Source organism: Staurois parvus, unplaced genomic scaffold (assembly GCF_062004578.1).
Source record: "Staurois parvus isolate SC_StPar_1 unplaced genomic scaffold, SC_StPar_1.0 ptg000564l, whole genome shotgun sequence".
NCBI classification, from domain to species: domain Eukaryota; kingdom Metazoa; phylum Chordata; class Amphibia; order Anura; family Ranidae; genus Staurois; species Staurois parvus.
Genome location: NW_028318360.1, coordinates 5946769 through 5964028, shown reverse-complemented (window position 1 = coordinate 5964028; position 17260 = coordinate 5946769). Strand labels below are relative to the sequence as shown.

The following is a 17260-nucleotide window of genomic DNA, read 5'->3' as shown; positions in this document are numbered from 1 at the left end:
CAAAAACTCTAATATGAGGACTTACCAATTGATTGTATTGGACCTATCTAATCGATTTATATTTCTTCAGGCAATCCCTTGAACTACATAGTTGTTGGTAGATCTAAAGGAGATTGTGCAGTCAGATTGTAATGTGTGGGGTGATGTAGATGAACGCTAAACTTTACTACAGCTATGTGTTCATCTGTGGCCAAAAACAGCCTAACACATACATTTCCCAAATTTCACAAATACATTTGGATTGCAGTGTAGTGCATTTGTGTATCCTTCCTTGGGAAGTGACAGGTAGCTACACAGCTCTGACCTTTTGCACTATCCCTTTGGTTTACTGCAGGAACATTACAAATTGTAGCTGGGTCCCCTGGATTTGGACCTAAGCTCCTCCACAGGGTGCCTTGTGAATGATCCAGCTCTGGTTAGAGGACTCAGAGTTTGGGTGGCCAAGAGGTGGCCATGCACCAGACAATTGCCCACCTAGAAGGCCATGCCATCCTGACCTATCCACTGATGTTATCCATTACAATACAATTTCTTCCTGATTTGGCTAATGGTTGAATATGGTACATACACAATGAAAGCTTAACCCCCTTTTCTACACTGCAAAGGGAATAATTGGTGATTGGATGCAAAAGATGTCAAACATCTTGGTGTGCAAATTACTTGTGTAACAACAAGGCAAAGAGCACAGTGCAAATGGTAGTAGCCTAGAGCAACTAATCATCAATCATTGATGTCACTGGTTTCTATAGGTAATTGCATTGGGTACATCATGGCTGCTGCTAGAGGTTTGGGTATGAACACAGTTGCAGGAGCACTGGTGGGCTCTTGTAGTTAGAAAAGGCCATGAACAATTGAGCCTGGCACAGTGACCCCAGACTGCCCTACTTTCTAAGAACTTCCTGCCCCCTTCCCATGTCCATCATGTCTCATTTCAGCAGCCTGCTCTCCCTTTTATCTACAAAGAGAGACCTCTCCTACATGGCACAGCTACATCCAACAGCATGACAGCTAGGAACCAGTCTACAATGCATGGACTCCAGAGGCTGATCTGCCATCTACAATGTATATGTGTATATTCACTCTTCTGTACCTGCATACTTCCTCCTCACAAGTATATGACGCATAGAATGTGTACTATGTGTAGGAGCATTGCAGTGCTATAAAATACTGTACATGATGCAGTATTGATCATGTTTGAAAGATGTGTTGTCATACTCTGTGTGTGTATGCATGTATGTAAAGCCCTTCCTCTTTTATTGTGTCAGACCCATCACTATGGACTTAGTGGATTCAGATGCCCCATGGTTCAGTCTCAATCTCTCTCTCTCTATATATGTATATATAATATGCCCCTTCAGTCCATGCCCTACCCCCCCCCCCCTAATTATTGTCGCTCCCGGTACTCCATGGCTCAGCGGTTCAGTATATATATATGTATACTGTATATATTGTATATATATAATATTCCTCTTCAGGCCATGCCCCCCCCCCCCAATTGTTGTGTTTCCTGGTACCCCCCCCCCCTCTCTCTCTCTCTCTCTCTCTCTCTCTCTCTCTCTCTCTTTCTTTTCCATGCCCTAAACACCCCTCATGGCTCAGTATATATATATTGTATGCCCCTTCAGTCCATGGTACTCCATGGCTCAATGGTTCAGTGTATATATATGTATATATATATATATATATGTATGTATGTACTGTATATACTGTAAATATATAATATTCTGCTTCAGTCCATGACCCCCCAATTGTTGTGTTTCCTGGTACCCCATGGCTCAGTAGATATATATATATATATATATATATATATATATATATATATATATAATATTCCCTTCAGTCCATGCCCCCCCCCTAAATTGTTGTGTCTGCAGGTGCCCCAGGCAGGCCCAGTGCCCCCTCCATACTCAGCGCTGTACACAGCAGTCTAGTCATTGTCAGGCTCAGCCTCCTGTATGGCTCATCTATTGAACTGGGTGTCCAGTGTAGCAGAAAACCAATCGCTTTTGACATTCCGTGTTACACACTCGGCTGGTTTTTTACACGTTGTGTAAAGATGTCAGTCAGTGCGGTCCCCCCCTCCCCCTCTTACAGGGTGTAGATGAATCTTCTGGTTTGGGTTGATTTTGCTCCTCTGGTGTCATTCTCCTAGGAGAAAGCTGACATTTCGCTCAGGGTGAATGTCTGGGTGTCTGTATAGTCGGTGGATGATGGGTGGGATGGAAGAGAAGATCCCCGGATCATGTAAGTAGAGCGATGGTGGGGGATGGGGTGATTGGTTGGGGGGGGGGGGGGGGGGTTCGGGCGTGCTCAGTTTCTGCATGAAGTCCCTCATTGCTGGCCGGACCCGGAGCGGAGCCCCCGCAGAGGACACATCCATCCCATATCCATTATTCATCCTCCCCGCACACGGCCGCCTGCCCTCCGCTTTATTATGCCAGAATGTACCTAGTAAATATTTTAGGTGACTTTAGAACAACGTTGTCGGAGGATGTTTTATAACTTGTTTTGTCTTTAAAACTGCGTCCACCCAGAAAGTGTTACCGAATAACACAGCGAGGGGTACAAGGACCGGGAGACCGACAGCAACAACCGTCCGCACCGTCCGCACATCACACCCCATTATGTATAGATATATCCCGACACATGCAAGGGGTCTGTTATACCTCCCTCCCCATGTCTATACATTTATTTCTGTGTGTCCCCACATTATATATGTGTATATATACATATACTGGATAGATAGATAGATAGATAGATAGATAGATAGATAGATAGATAGATAGATAGATAGATAGATAGATAGATAGATAGATAAAAGATTGATTGACTGATTTTCAAACCCTAATAGGGGAATTTAAACAAAGTGATAGTACACAGGTTGCAGTGAAAATTACTTCTTCATTCAATCAACCACTATATGATATACTGTATTGTATTATCATAGACACTACCATCAGAAAAATACAATATATTTCCATATATACTATATCTATACACACATAAACAGTACACTTTCTTACTGTATGCAACGGGAAGAGTGCATAGGTACAAAGGCACATAGATAAAGATAGTAGATAGATAGATAGATAGATAGATAGATAGATAGATAGATAGATAGATAGATAGATAGAACATACATATATACATTCATGACAGATAGATAATAGCTAGATAGATAAAACACAGATAGATAGATAGATAGATAGATATATTATAGGTAAATACATATACATACATGATATATAGATAGATAGATAGATAGATAGATAGATAGATAGATAGATAGAGATAATAGCTAGATAGATATAACACAGATAGATCGATAGATAGATACATATAGATATAACATAGGTAAATATACACATGTATATATATAATATATACATATATATATATATATAACATATAACATAGGTAAATACATATACATACATGATATATATATATAGATAGATAGATAGATAGATAGATAGATAGATAGATAGATAGATCATAAGTAGCTACATACATACCTATATACATTAATAAATACATGAAAAATAGATTAACAAAAGATAGATACATTGATAGATAATTAGATACTTACATACATACATATGTATATAAAACATAGATAGTTAAATAGATAGATAGATAGATAGAAAGATAGATATAATATGGATAGATATAGATATAACATAGGTAAATACACACATGCATACATGAAAGATAGATAGATAGATAGATAGATAGATAGATAGATAGATAGATAGATCATAAATACATTACATACATGAAAGATAGATTCATAAAAATTAGATACATTGATAGATGATTAGATACTTACATATATACGTACATAATAGATAGCTAGATAGACAGATTGATAGATAGAGATAGACAGATACATAGAGAGATAGACAGGTACATAGATAATATGTAGATAGTGAATTACAGAGATACTTGAAATATACAAACAGTACATTAGACAGACACAAATATAAATAAATAAATAAATAAATATATATATATATATATATATATATATATATATATATATATATATATATATAATATATACACAGAGAGAGAGGGAGAAACACGCACACACATAGATAGATTGCTAGTTACATGGATAAATGAAAGCTATAGATAAAATACAGAACCATATATACACAGTCATACATAGTAAGTAGTCAGAGAGACATATAGTTAAATAGATGGATGAAAGATACATTTATAAATAAAAGATACACACATAAATAACACATAGATGGATAGATAGATAAATCGGTATGTATATGTCATTGTCCTGCTGTTACCATACATTACCAAATACATGAGCAGAGAGAATTGGGTGGAGTTACTAAAGGAGATGAGAATGAACTCTATAGCTGTGATCACTTTCAGCAATCATGCAGGTGAAATAACAGCCAGACTTCGCTGTGCCAATGAATGGATGATAGATGTACATATGCACTCCATTGATTGAGTGCAGATTCTGAACTCCTTTAGTAAATCTTCCTCAGTGTGTTTTAAATATAAATTGGTGAATGTGTGTCCCCCTCTTGCCATGTAGACCTGTTCCTAGTATTAGTAGATGGATGATATGTAGGTGTCGGTCCGATCTGATTGGCACATGCCACTCCTCGGCAGATGATCGCACACGTGTGTAGTGTCCCACCCAATGCTGGGACATGTCATGGAGCAATGTGCGGACTGTACACATAAGTGAGATTTATTAGCAGGGCTCTGATGGCTCCCTGTGATCGGGTGATGGGGGTAATGGCTTGCAGGTGCCTCCCCAAATGATGATGAATTTTCTATCATTCCCTATGTACATCTCAGCAGAGAGTTCCCTGCCTGGTCGGGGGTAAGTGAAGCATGGCATGTGATTGTAGGGCTGGGAGTCTGTGCAATGTGGATGTCATGTTTCCTCCCTCCTACTCCCATTATTAAAGGGGAACTCTGCACAGGACACATCAGGCACTGAGGAGCTATTGGAATCTGGAGACTACTTGGTAGTTTGGGAGATGAACTAATACACAGATTATCACACCTTCAGAGACTGAGGACTCAGATCTTCCACTTGATTTACTCAATGCAGCTGATTTGCTAAAGGACTAGAAAGCTTATTGAGCACAGTGAAGATGTGTTCACATTATTAGCCAATGATGTAAGGGAATTAAAAAAAAAAAGAATTTTCCTTATTAACACTTGGATGACTCAATTCACTGCAATTATTATTTATTTATTTGAGGTACTTATATAGCACCGTCAATTTACGCAGCGCTTTACATATATGTCATGCATTCACATCAGTCCCTAACCCTCAAGGAGCGTACAATCTAAGATCCCTAACTCACATTCATTCACACACTAGGGTCAGTTTAGACAGGATCCAATTAACCTACCAGCATGTCTTTGGAGTGTGGAGGAAACCAGAGTACCTGGAGGAAACCCACGCAGGCACAGAGAGAGCATGCAAACTCCAGACAGGTGGTGCCTTGGTTGGGATTTGAACCAACGACCCTTGTACTGCCAGGCAGAAGTGCTAACCATTTAACCACTGTGCTGCCCATATGTAGACGTTTAACCCTTTTCATATATTAGTTTGCACCCAACTCATCCTTTGTGTTGATGGGGAGACTTCCCATTAAAGGAACATTTATTGCAAGTAATTTGAGATTTCTGAACCTTCTTAGAACATAATACTGATTTACTTTGGATGTCACAAATGCCCATTAAAAAAAAACTATTTAAGCAAAATGCAAAACAGTAATCTTTATTAGTGGAAAGGAAAGAAAAATATTATCACTCCCATGATGCTGTCATGTGTTGGCCAACTTTTATGGTGGGTACTTACTGATATCTTATGCACATCACTCTAGCAGGTACATCTGCCTGTAGCCTTTCTAAATGACATGGTACCATATATGTATATACAAAACTTTTTTTTTTTAAATTTTGGATAGAGTAGGGAATGGTTATAACTCCTGTCAGGTTATTTTTTGCTGTTTGTGCCCCTCAGGGAGATTTCAATTCACTTCCTGTCCTGTAGATGCAACAGGAAGCGAGATGTATCTTTCCAAGGTGAGGGAATGTCTGTCTTAGACAGTTATGTCCTCATTGGAAGAGGTCCACTACTTCTGTTCCAGTGTTGACTCAAAACTTTGGATTTTTCCTCACTTCCAGAACCAGTGACAATGGTCACCAAGACAAAGAGGAAGCGGAAATTTCCCAGCGGAGGCTCAAACAGCTTTAGAAACCTCACTATTAACAAACAAATTGCAGTGCTATGTATACATGCATCTTAATGGTATAGCAAAAAAAAAAAAAACTGCACATAAGTGGCAGCAAAGTCCATATGCTGCTGCATGAAGAAAAAAGCCCAATCCAGAAAGAAGACCATCACCTTCCACCCAAAAAAACTGGCCTCTTACCAGAAGGTTTGACCGCCCAAAGGATCGGCCGAAACATGCAGTAGAGTATATCCAACTGATACAGCACGAGATCCTCAGTGCAGACTGCCTCCTATATGATCACAGACACGTCTCCAGATTATAGATACTCTGAGTAGCAAATTTTCCATCGGGTGACACAACACCATATAAAGAAAAAATGCCAAATCATAGTAGAAAAGTTCAACCAGGAGATTTATTAAAACTGCACTTACAAAGGCATCATCAAAAACAGAATAACAGAATAGTATGTTTCAAACCAACAAGATGGCCGCTGTCCTTTTGGAGGACGTCACATGGCGTGGCTCCACCCTATGCATTTCGTCATCAAAATACGTAGTCTGGGTTTAAATAGGACTCGGAAGGAACATTATGTCAAATAGATAAGTGAGCGCAACCTGAAAGTGTAATAGGGAGCAGCTAGCATAAAAAGGCAATCCTCAACACCTCAGTAACAAGTCATAAAATAAATATGCAGCGCTAGGAAAATGATAAACCAGTATGGCTCATAAAACTCTAATGTATGTGAACAAATGTGATCACTATAGAAGGTGCCAAAGCGGCGTGATAATGTCCACGTTATAGCAACTGCTGCTAATACAGATGTTGTTCCAAAAGTGACAATGGTGATAAGTCAATAAAACTGGATAGAACAAATAATGCTCGGTGTTCCGTGACTTCAACTTGCTGGTGTAAAAATCTGGCCCAATAATGCACTTACCAGAAGTACATATACCGTAATCAGGGCATTATATGTATAGCATATCCGTAGCATGATCTAGGTCTGGTCAGCGGTTATGATGACATCCGGCACTATGGTAGACACTCAGGAATGATATGACACACACTCGGGGGTCACCTCAGGCTCACCGGTAAGTCCAACGCAATCCAGATTCCTAATTGCACTCTCCAAAAGGCTCCACCTTGTGAGGCTCGCAAAAAACAAGGGGTGAAAACGTGCTGGTTGCACAAAATATGTCAGGGGAATCCATCAGTTTGACGCCTTAAGCCACCATTGAGCCTGTGAGGAAGGCCTGGTGGCCATGTGATACTTCATGTGAATTCCATTATTGTTTATCTGGATCTTCTCTGTATTAATAAAACATACTACACTATTAGCACTATTTTGCCCCCTGGCTCGTTTTTTGGGAGCCTCACAAGGTGGAGCCTTCTGGAGAGTGCAATTAGGAATCTGGATTGCGTTGGACTTACCGCTGAGCCTGAGGTGACCCCCGAGTGTGTGTCATATCATAGACAAACAGTGACTATCACAGTGACTATCAGAGTCCTATCAGAAGCAATCACAGTTCTGGTATTCAGGCAGCCATGGCTGCTGAATACATTAGCTGGCAGCAGGGGCGGACTGACAACTCATGGGGCCCCTGGGCAATAGGGGATCATGGGCCCCTGTGTCCTTGCCCAAACTCAAAAAAGCCTATGAAAAAGGTACCAGGGGCATCTCATGGGGCCCCCTACTGACCTCGGGCAGTGCCCGGGTTTCCAAATGGTCAGTCCACCCCTGGCTGGCAGAGATTCCTCCAACCATGGTATTGAGGGTATGGATGGAGATCTAAATTTCACATCTCTGAGTTTTAAAGTAGAGGTATGGTGACACCACAGCCATACGTAGCTTTTAGGAACAGGGTGGTTGTTTTTGTGACGTTGCATTGGTATAAAGTTATCATAACATCATAACATGGGCAGCACAGTGGCTAAATGTTTAGCACGTCCACCTGGCAGCAATAAGGCCGTTGGTTTGAATCTCAACCACGGCACCACCTGCCTGGAGTTTGCATGTTCTCCCTGTGCCTGCGTGGGTTTCCCCCCACACTCCAAAGACATGCTGGTAGGTTAATTGGCTCCAGTCTAAATTGGCCCTGGTATGTGTATGTACAAATGTGAGTTAGGGACCTTAGATTGTACACCCCTTGAGGATTAGGGACTGATGTGAATGTACAATATACATGTAAAGCGCTGTGTAAATTGATGGCGCTATATAAGAACCTGAAATAATAATAATAACATTGTTATGTGGCCATTTATGTGATTGAAGTGGACATTCACAGACTTTATTGTGTAAAGATTAGCCCATATGCTATTCTTCGTATTATTCCTTTACCATCATAAGATCCTAATTTATTAAATATCAACCAATTTTAGTTTTTTTTCGTTAGATTTGGATAGAGTGGAAAAGGTTTAGATCCCTTGTTTGGGAGATTTCTGTCGGATCACAAGGACAGGAAATAAGGACAAATTTCCCCCCTGGGGACAGAGACCGCAATAAAAATCTAAAAAACATTTGTTATTATCATTATTATACAGGATTTATATAGCGCCAACAGCTTGCACATCGTTTTACAAAATGAAGGTAGACATTACACTTACAATACAATTTTGTACAAGAGGAAACAGAGGGCCCTGCTCATTAGAGCTTACAATCTAAGAGGAAAGTTCTGATTCTTCTCCAGACTATCCAGAACCTATTTTATTGGACTTTAAATAAACTTGCAGTAAAAAAAAATCTATCTATCTATCTATCTATCTATCTATCTATCTATCTATCTATCTATCTATCTATCTATTATATTTTATTTTTTTTTGCATTTTAGTGCATTGGGATGTCCTTCGAAGTCTATGGCAGTGCACCAAAATGCATGAAACATATGTATTCATCCACAGACAACAGATATTACCAACCCTTGGTCAATGGATGTTAACCCTATCCACTCCAAATTCTAATTAAAAAAATGCATTGAAAATGTGCTTCAACACGTCAGAGCACATGGCAATCCCCTCTAATGCATGACCATGCTGCTGCCTAACGCTACAAAATAATACCTCTATGCACACACATACACTATATTGCCAAAAGTATTGGGCCAGCCCTCCAAATCATTAGATTCAGGTGCTCCAATCACCTCCATTGCCACAGGTCCATAAACTCAAGCACCTAGGCATGCAGACTGCTTCTACAAACATTTGTAAAAGAATGGGTCGCTCTCAGGAGCTCAGTGAATTCAAGCGTGGTACCGTGATAGGTTGTCACCTGTGCAATAAGTCCATCCATGAAATTTCCTTGCTACTAAATATTCCATGGTCAACTGTTAGTGGTATTATAACAAAGTGGAAGCAATTGGGGACAACAGCAACTCAGCCATGAAGTGGTAGGCCACGTAAAATAACGAGCGGGGTCAGCTCATGCTGAAGTGCGCAGAAGTCACCAACTGTCTGCAGAGTCCTCCAAACTTCATGTGGCCTTCAGTTTAGCACAACAGTGCATAGAGAGCTTCATGGAATGGGTTTCCATGGCCGAGCAGCTGCATCCAAGCCTTACATCACCAAGTGCAATGCAAAGCGTCAGAGGCAGTGGTGTAAAGCATGTTGCCACTGGTTCTCTGGAGTGACGAATCATACTTCTCTGTCTCGCAATCTGATGGACATGTCTGGGTTTTTATGGATGCCAGGAGAATGGTACTTGCCTGACTGCATTGTGCCAAGTGTAAAGTTTGGTAGAGGGGGATTATGGTGTGGGGTTGTTTTTCAAGGGTTGGGCTTGACCCCTTAGTTCCAGTGAAGGAAACTCTTAAGGTGTCAGCATACCAAGACATTTTGGACAATTTCATGCTCTCAATTTTGTGGGAACAGTTTGGGGATGGCTCCTTCCTGTTCCAACATGACTGCACACCAGTGCACAAAGCAAGGTCCATAAAGACATGGCGGAGCGAGTTTGGGGTGGAGGAACTTGACTGGCCTGCACAGAGTTCTGACCTCAACCCGATAGAACACCTTTGGGATGAATTAGAGTGGAGACTGCGAGCCAGGCCTTCTCGTCCGACATCAGTGCCTGACCTCACAAATCCGCTTCTGGAAGAATGGTTAAACATTTCCATAGACACACTCCTAAAATTTCTGGACAGCCTTCCCAGAAGAGGTGAAGCTGTTGTAGCTGCAAAGGGTGGGCCAACTCAATATTGAACTCTACGGACTAAGACTGGGATACCATCAAAGTTCATATGCGTATAAAGGCAGGAGTCCCAATTCTTTTGGCAGTATATATATATATATATATATATACAGACATTGATATAGATATAAAATCATTTCTGTATAAATTATAAATATAGGCAACAGAATAACAGAATATTCACTTTATCTTTATTGAGTGTTTTAAGCAAAGAAAGATATGTCTTATAGAGTGTTCCCACCTCCAATACACTAACAATAAATTCTCCCCTTGTTAGGGATGCAATTCATTTCATGCCAGGATTTAGGGAGACCAAATTATTTTCTCCAGTTACCTTGTAGTAAACTAACCCCAATGTTCTAGGAGTGATCTACACTGCCATCTACTGGACACAGTGTGCAGGCTGAGCAGTGCTGCCCATGTATCTTCATTGCCTGGAACTTTGAAATCTGAAGCTGACTCCCCAGGCTATCCTTGCTCTGTTCCCATGTTGTTTTCTGCTTTGAGGTTACCACTGATTTTTTTCCCCCAGCATCTACACCAGTAATAAAAAAGTTGGTTTATTCAAAACTCATATTTCATTCTCAGTGAGGAAATGCAGCAGGTGGAGCGAAACTCAATTGGCTTCATAATGGTAGGTGTCCTTCCTGCATCTAAAAATGAAATAAAAAGCTTGCGGTGGCTGAAAGGCGTTCTCTCCCATATTTAGATTAGGTTAACATCTGCAGGCGTTGTCACATGTAGGGCAGCCCATTCATTTCAATGAGCTACCCTATGCATGAGAAAAGTGAAAAAGTAGTCCCCGACTGTTTTCCAAAAACTGGCTGCACCGAACCACATGGTCCCCGGCATCATGTGGTTTAGTGTGCACAAAAATGTGCGCGTCAGCAGATGTGTGGAGGTGTCATTAACAATTAGGGTACCGCCGCATGTCTGCTAAAAAGCAGTGCAATTCTGTGCATGTTGTAAAAGTGCATAATTTTGTGTTCATTCCCCATATGCAAAGGTATGATCCCAGCCTTAGTGTGTAATATGTAACATTGTAAAATAGCTGCATGTGGATCCCCAAACTGGTCCACATCCAACACCCCCCCCCCCCCCCCCGACAGCATCAACTGTCAATTTTGAATTTTGTGCAGCTGTGCATGGCTCCAGACACCTGTGAATAGATGATCCACAAGTCCCAAGTCCATTCTGGTAGATAGACTTATAGTCAGGGCCAGTTCTAGCCTACCTGATGGTGGGGGGAGTGCAGTAAAAAATGTCAGAGGACAGAAGATGGGAAGTCAGCAGGGCTTTAGTTATTAGTTTGTAAAGTGGAGGACTGGGGTCAGGAGGGCCGTGTAAGGGGTCAGTAGGGCAGATGACAGGGGTCAGAGAGGCAGGGTGTGGGGTAATCAGGGCGGAGGAGAGGGGTCAGAAGGGCAGTGTATGGGGCAGGGGCGGACTGACAACTCATGGGGCCCCCAGGCAATAGGGGATCATGGGGCCCCTGGTCCTTGCCCAAACTCAAAAAAGCCTATGAAAAAGGTACCAGAGGCATCTCATGGGGCTCCCTACTGACCCCGGGCCCTCGGGTAGTGCCCGAGTTTCCAAATGGTCAGTCCGCCCCTGGTATGGGGTCATCAGGGCAGAAGAAAGGGGTCAGAGAGGCAGGGTATTGGGTCCACAGTGGGGAGGACATGGGTCAGCAGAGCAGAGCACAGGGATCATCAGGGCAGTGTAAGGGTTCAACAGAGCTAAGTATCGAGTTCATTGGCTTTTGTGAGGATGAAACTTAAATCTGGGGGGCACAGACCACCCCAGCACCCCCTTAGATCTGACCATGCTTGTAGCTCACCATGGAACACAAGGACAGTAATCACCACACTTGTAGCACATTGACACCTCCTCCAGTTCTCTAAATGAAAGTTAACAGAGGTAGTCACAGACATAGGGCTGGGGAAGAGTGTACATGCGGCCTGACATTGAACCAACCATCCAATGATCATAGTTGCATTGCTTTCCAGGCTCATTTGCACTAAAATAATACATATTTTTTTTTTTTGCTGGAAATATGGGTATTAATTAATATTATTTCTATTTTTTGCAAAAGGTGGACTTATTTAAACTTTAACTGTGTCAGTTGGCTTTATTAACTAGCCCCCTGTCTACAATACCCCCTGCAGTGTGCAGGCCTCTCTATAGATCAGGATGGTATGTGCCTTTACACTATTGTGTTGCTGTTCCAAAGTGCTGGAATGAAGCGTAAAGGTGCTAATTGCATACAGAGCACTCCTGGGTGTGGGACTCGCAGGGCTGCAGGAGGTGAATTTGCTGCAAAAAAGTATGTGAATGTATCTTCTGACCCTAAGGGCCCATTTATAGTGTCATGCAGGAGTGGACTGACAACTCATGGGGCCCCCGGGCAATAGGAGATCATGGGGCCCCTGTGTCCTTGCCCAAACTTAAAAAAGCCTTTGAAAAAAGGTACCAGGTGCATCTCATGGGGCCCCCTACGGACCCCGGGCCCTCGGGCAGTGCCTGAGTTTCCAAATGGTCAGCCCGCCCCTGGTGTCATGTTTTAATACCTGCATTGCAACACGCAAAAACGCATGTGTCCAAGTTTCCATAATAAAAAGTGCGTCTGTTACATCTCAGTGCTGCAGCACAGTGCATTCTGAAGAATACAAAATATCTTGGGGTTTTTTTTTGCATTTTAGTGCATTGGGGGGTTCTTAGAAGTCTATGGCAGTGCACCAACACGCATGAAACATATGTATTGATACGCAGACAACAGATATTACCAACCCTTGGTCAATGGATGTTAACCCTATCCACTCCAAATTCTAATTTAAACAATGCACTGAAAATGTGCTTCAACACATCAGAGCACATGGCAATGCCCTTTAATGCATGACCATGCTGCTGACTAACACTACAAAATAATGCATCTCTGAAATTTCCTTGCTACTAAATATTCCACGGTCAACTGTTAGTGGTATTATAACAAAGTGGAAGCAACTGGGAACAACAGCAACTCAGCCACGAAGTGGTAGGCCACGTAAAATGACAGAGCAGGGTCATCGCATGCTGAAGCACATAGTGCGCAGAAGTCACCAACTGTCTGCAGAGTCAATAGCTAAAGACCTCCAAACTTCATGTGGCCTTCAGATTAGCACAACAGTGCATAGAGAGCTTCATGGAATGGGTTTCCATGGCTGAGCAGCTGCATCCAAGCCTTACATCACCACATGCAATGCAAAGCATGGGATGCAGTGGTGTAAAGCACACCGCCACTGAACTCTAGAAAAATCATGCTTCTCTGTCTGGCAATCTGATGGACGTGTCTGGCAGTTGCCAGGAGAACAGTACTTGCCCTGATGGCATTATGACAAGTGAAAAGTTTGGTGGATGGGGGGATTATGATGTGGGGTTGTTTTTCATTGGTTGGGCTTGGCCCCTTAATTCCAGAGAAGGGAGCTTTTAAGGCGTCAGCATACCATAAGACATAAGCCATTTTGGACAATTTCATGCTCCCAACTTTGTGGGAACAGTCTAGGGATGGCGCCTTCCTGTTCCAACATGACAGCGTAGCAGTGCACAAAGCAAGGTCCATAAAGACATGGATGAGCAAGTTTGGGGTGGAGGAACTTGACTGGCCTGCACAGAGTCCTGGCCTCAACCCGATAGAACACCTTTGAGATGAATTAAAGTGGAGACTGCGAGCCAGGCCTTCTCGTTCCACATCAGTGCCTGGCCTCACAAATGTGCTTCTGAAAGAATAGTCAAACCTTCCCATAGACACACTCCTAAACCTTGTGGACAGCCTTCCCAGAAGAGTTGAAGCTGTTATAGCTGCAAAAGGTGGGCCAACCTAATATTGAACCCTACGGACTAAGATTGGGGTGCTATTAAAGTTCATGAGTGTAAAGGCAATATAGTATATATATAATATATAAAATATATTATATATATTATAATATATATAAGACAGACATATAGATATAAACTAATTTCTGTATAAATAAAGGGCAACAGAATATTCACTTTATCTTTATTGAGTGATTTTTTGTGGTCTTGTGCAGTGGACTGTTCCTGACATCGTCACGCCCATAGACCAACTCTGGACATGAAGACACCAGGGACAGTCCACCGCTGAACATGGGGGAGTGCTGTTTTCCAGAGGATCGAAGGATCAGTTAAGTATAGGCGCTGTGTTTACCCCTTGAGAAAACAAGTAGTTATTCCATGCAGTGTAGTCACAGCCCCACTGCACGGGGAAAAAAAATGCCTAGAGTTGGGCTTTAAGGAAAAATGTATTTTCAGTGAGCAGATATTTTGAGCTCTTATTGCAGTGCTTACTTTTAAAGTATACAGTGTTTTTATATGTCTTTCACATTTTACATGCTTACTTATCAGGGGCGTATTTAGCACACGGCAAACAAGGCATTTGTCTAGGTTGGCACTTTTCCGGGGGGTAGCATCATTTTTTTTGGGGGGGCAGTGCTGCCCCCTGGAAGAAGGGATGGATGAAGGGAAGCACACAGCATGGGGACCAGGTGGAATCTGAGAGAGGCTTCTTGATGGTGTATGCAGAGCCTGACTCTTGTTTCCGGGGATGTCCGGAGCTGCAAAGGTGAGTGTCTTCTCTCTCTTGCCAGGGTGGGGGGGGGGGGGTTGCCAGTGTAAGGGGACGGTGGTAGTGGAAGGCTGTCTTGGGTAGGGAGAGGGCTGGGGTGTTGTTGGTCAATGTCAGGCTCTCTTCATGTAGGAGGGGGGTGTTGGTCCGTGTCAGGGTCTCTCCATGGTGGTGGGGGGCTGATTTTTGTATTGCCTAGGGCAGCACGAAACCTAAATACATTACTGTTACTTATCCAAATTTGTTGTTTTGTTAAACATAGAGACTTGTAGATTAGTCAACAGAGGCAACATTCACTGGCTCAGTGCAATTACTCTGTCTCTCTTTTAACAGCTATTGATGTGATACCAGCCACATTGGGGGTGCATTTTTTTTTAATAAGTCAACTGACCCATAGGGGTACTGACCCATAGGGGTTGATTTACTGAAAAAAAAGCCATTTTTGTGCGCCAGATATGGCATTGAAACTGTCCCACAATTATATCATGCGGGGTCTTTTAAGCTCTTTGTGGACTTCCAGCGTGATTATAATATACCTAATACTGCTTACTTTAGATACTTACAGATTCGCCATACAGATATCACTCAGTTTGGACTTCTTAATGTGTCCTTCCACATTTCTCAGCTCGAACATTTGCTCTCCCAATCAGATTCTTCTAAACTTACCTCCACATAATATACCTCCCTGTTACATTGCAGAATTAAACAGCTCAATCGGACTGAATCTAACTGGAGACAGGATCTTACAGAGGAAGTGTGGAAGGAAATCTTACCTATACAATCCCCTATGCTCATATCTGCCCAAGATAAGATCCTCCAAACACAATTCCTCCATCACTCTTATTACACCCCTTTTATTCTTTGCACGATGGGCAGGCTTCCCTCTCCTGCTTGTACTAAATGCTCTGAAACTGTAGATTCATTTTACCAGATGGTCTGGGAGTGCCCCCCCCCCCCTATAGGAGCATACTGGTCTGAAGTTATGGATTTTACTAGTACAACTCTTCAGATTCCCAATATCTGTAATCCACTACGATGTTTACTGGGTTATATGGAGGCAGATACGCTCCCTACTGGTACTAAAATACTATTACGTTTTCTGTTTTTCTGCACTAAAAAACTGATACTCATGGGCAGCACAGTGGCTAAATGGTTAGCACTTCCGCCTGGCAGTACTAGGGTTGTTGGTTCGAATCCCAGCTATGGCACCTCCTGCCTGGATTTTGTATGTTCTCCCTGTGCCTGCGTGGGTTTCCTCCAGGTGCTCCGGTTTCCTCTCACACTCCAAAGACATGCTGGTAGGTGAATTGGATACTGTCTAAATTGGCCCTTGTATATGAATGTGAGTTAGGGACCTTAGATTGTACGGCCCTTGAGGGTCAGGGACTGATGTGAATGTACAATATATATGTAAAGCGCTGTGTAAATTGACGGAACTATATAAGTACCTGAAATAAATAAATAAAATGGATTGGAAGTCCCAAGCCCCACCCTCATTACCCCTATGGCTTAATCTTGTTAACCAAGCTATGCCTATGTATAAACTAACCTAAGAAGCGGGAGGCGGCCCCAAGAAAGTTACTAAAGTTTGGTCTCCCTGGCTGGATTCCCAAGATACGGTTGCTCCGAAGTAATGTTATGTATCTATGTTCATAACCCTTCTCTGTTGTTGGCTGAGAGGTATTTTGTGCATTTTTTATTTTTATGTTTCATGTGATATTGTGTTTGCTGTGTTGTGTCCTGTGCGTGGACCTTCTTTTTTGGTCCCTATTACACCATCTGGTATTGTTGTGTACAAGGTGGTATCAAAACATTTCAAGACTAGTTTTGTAACATGCCAACAGCTGGCAGCACAAGGCTGCATGCACAGCCACAGGGAGCACCGATCTTCATAAGTCAGCGTGCCAAAATACATAAAAAAAATACAAGGACTAAAAAAGGTTAACCAGGGGCCTGAACAGCCGATATAGAAGGGATTAAATTCAAAATCGCCCAGCATTAATATTGGCTACCATATGATCGCTGACTCACCCATGAAAAACATAATTAAAAGTTAATGGGTGTGGTCCCCGAAACTCATACTCGATACATATGTGCATAGGGAAAAGCGTTCCCCGAACAAAGATAGTTTCCTGTGGGAATACTTGTGCAATGCACATTTGTTTTGTTTTTTCTAATAAAAGCCCTGTGATAAAGCCGCATGGTCCCACATGAAACTATCTTTGTTCAGGG

The 17260-nt window shown here is 42.2% G+C and overlaps 1 long non-coding RNA gene across 1 annotated transcript in view; it reads left to right on the top strand.

The window, feature by feature from the left end:
- The first annotated feature begins 2108 nt into the window (after window positions 1-2108).
- Window positions 2109-17260, top strand: part of LOC149450719 (uncharacterized) — a 93154-nt gene continuing 78002 nt past the window's right edge. The window contains exon 1 of the long non-coding RNA XR_016315224.1: window positions 2109-2244. This is a non-coding gene — a long non-coding RNA (uncharacterized LOC149450719). The remainder of the gene's footprint in view (window positions 2245-17260) is intronic.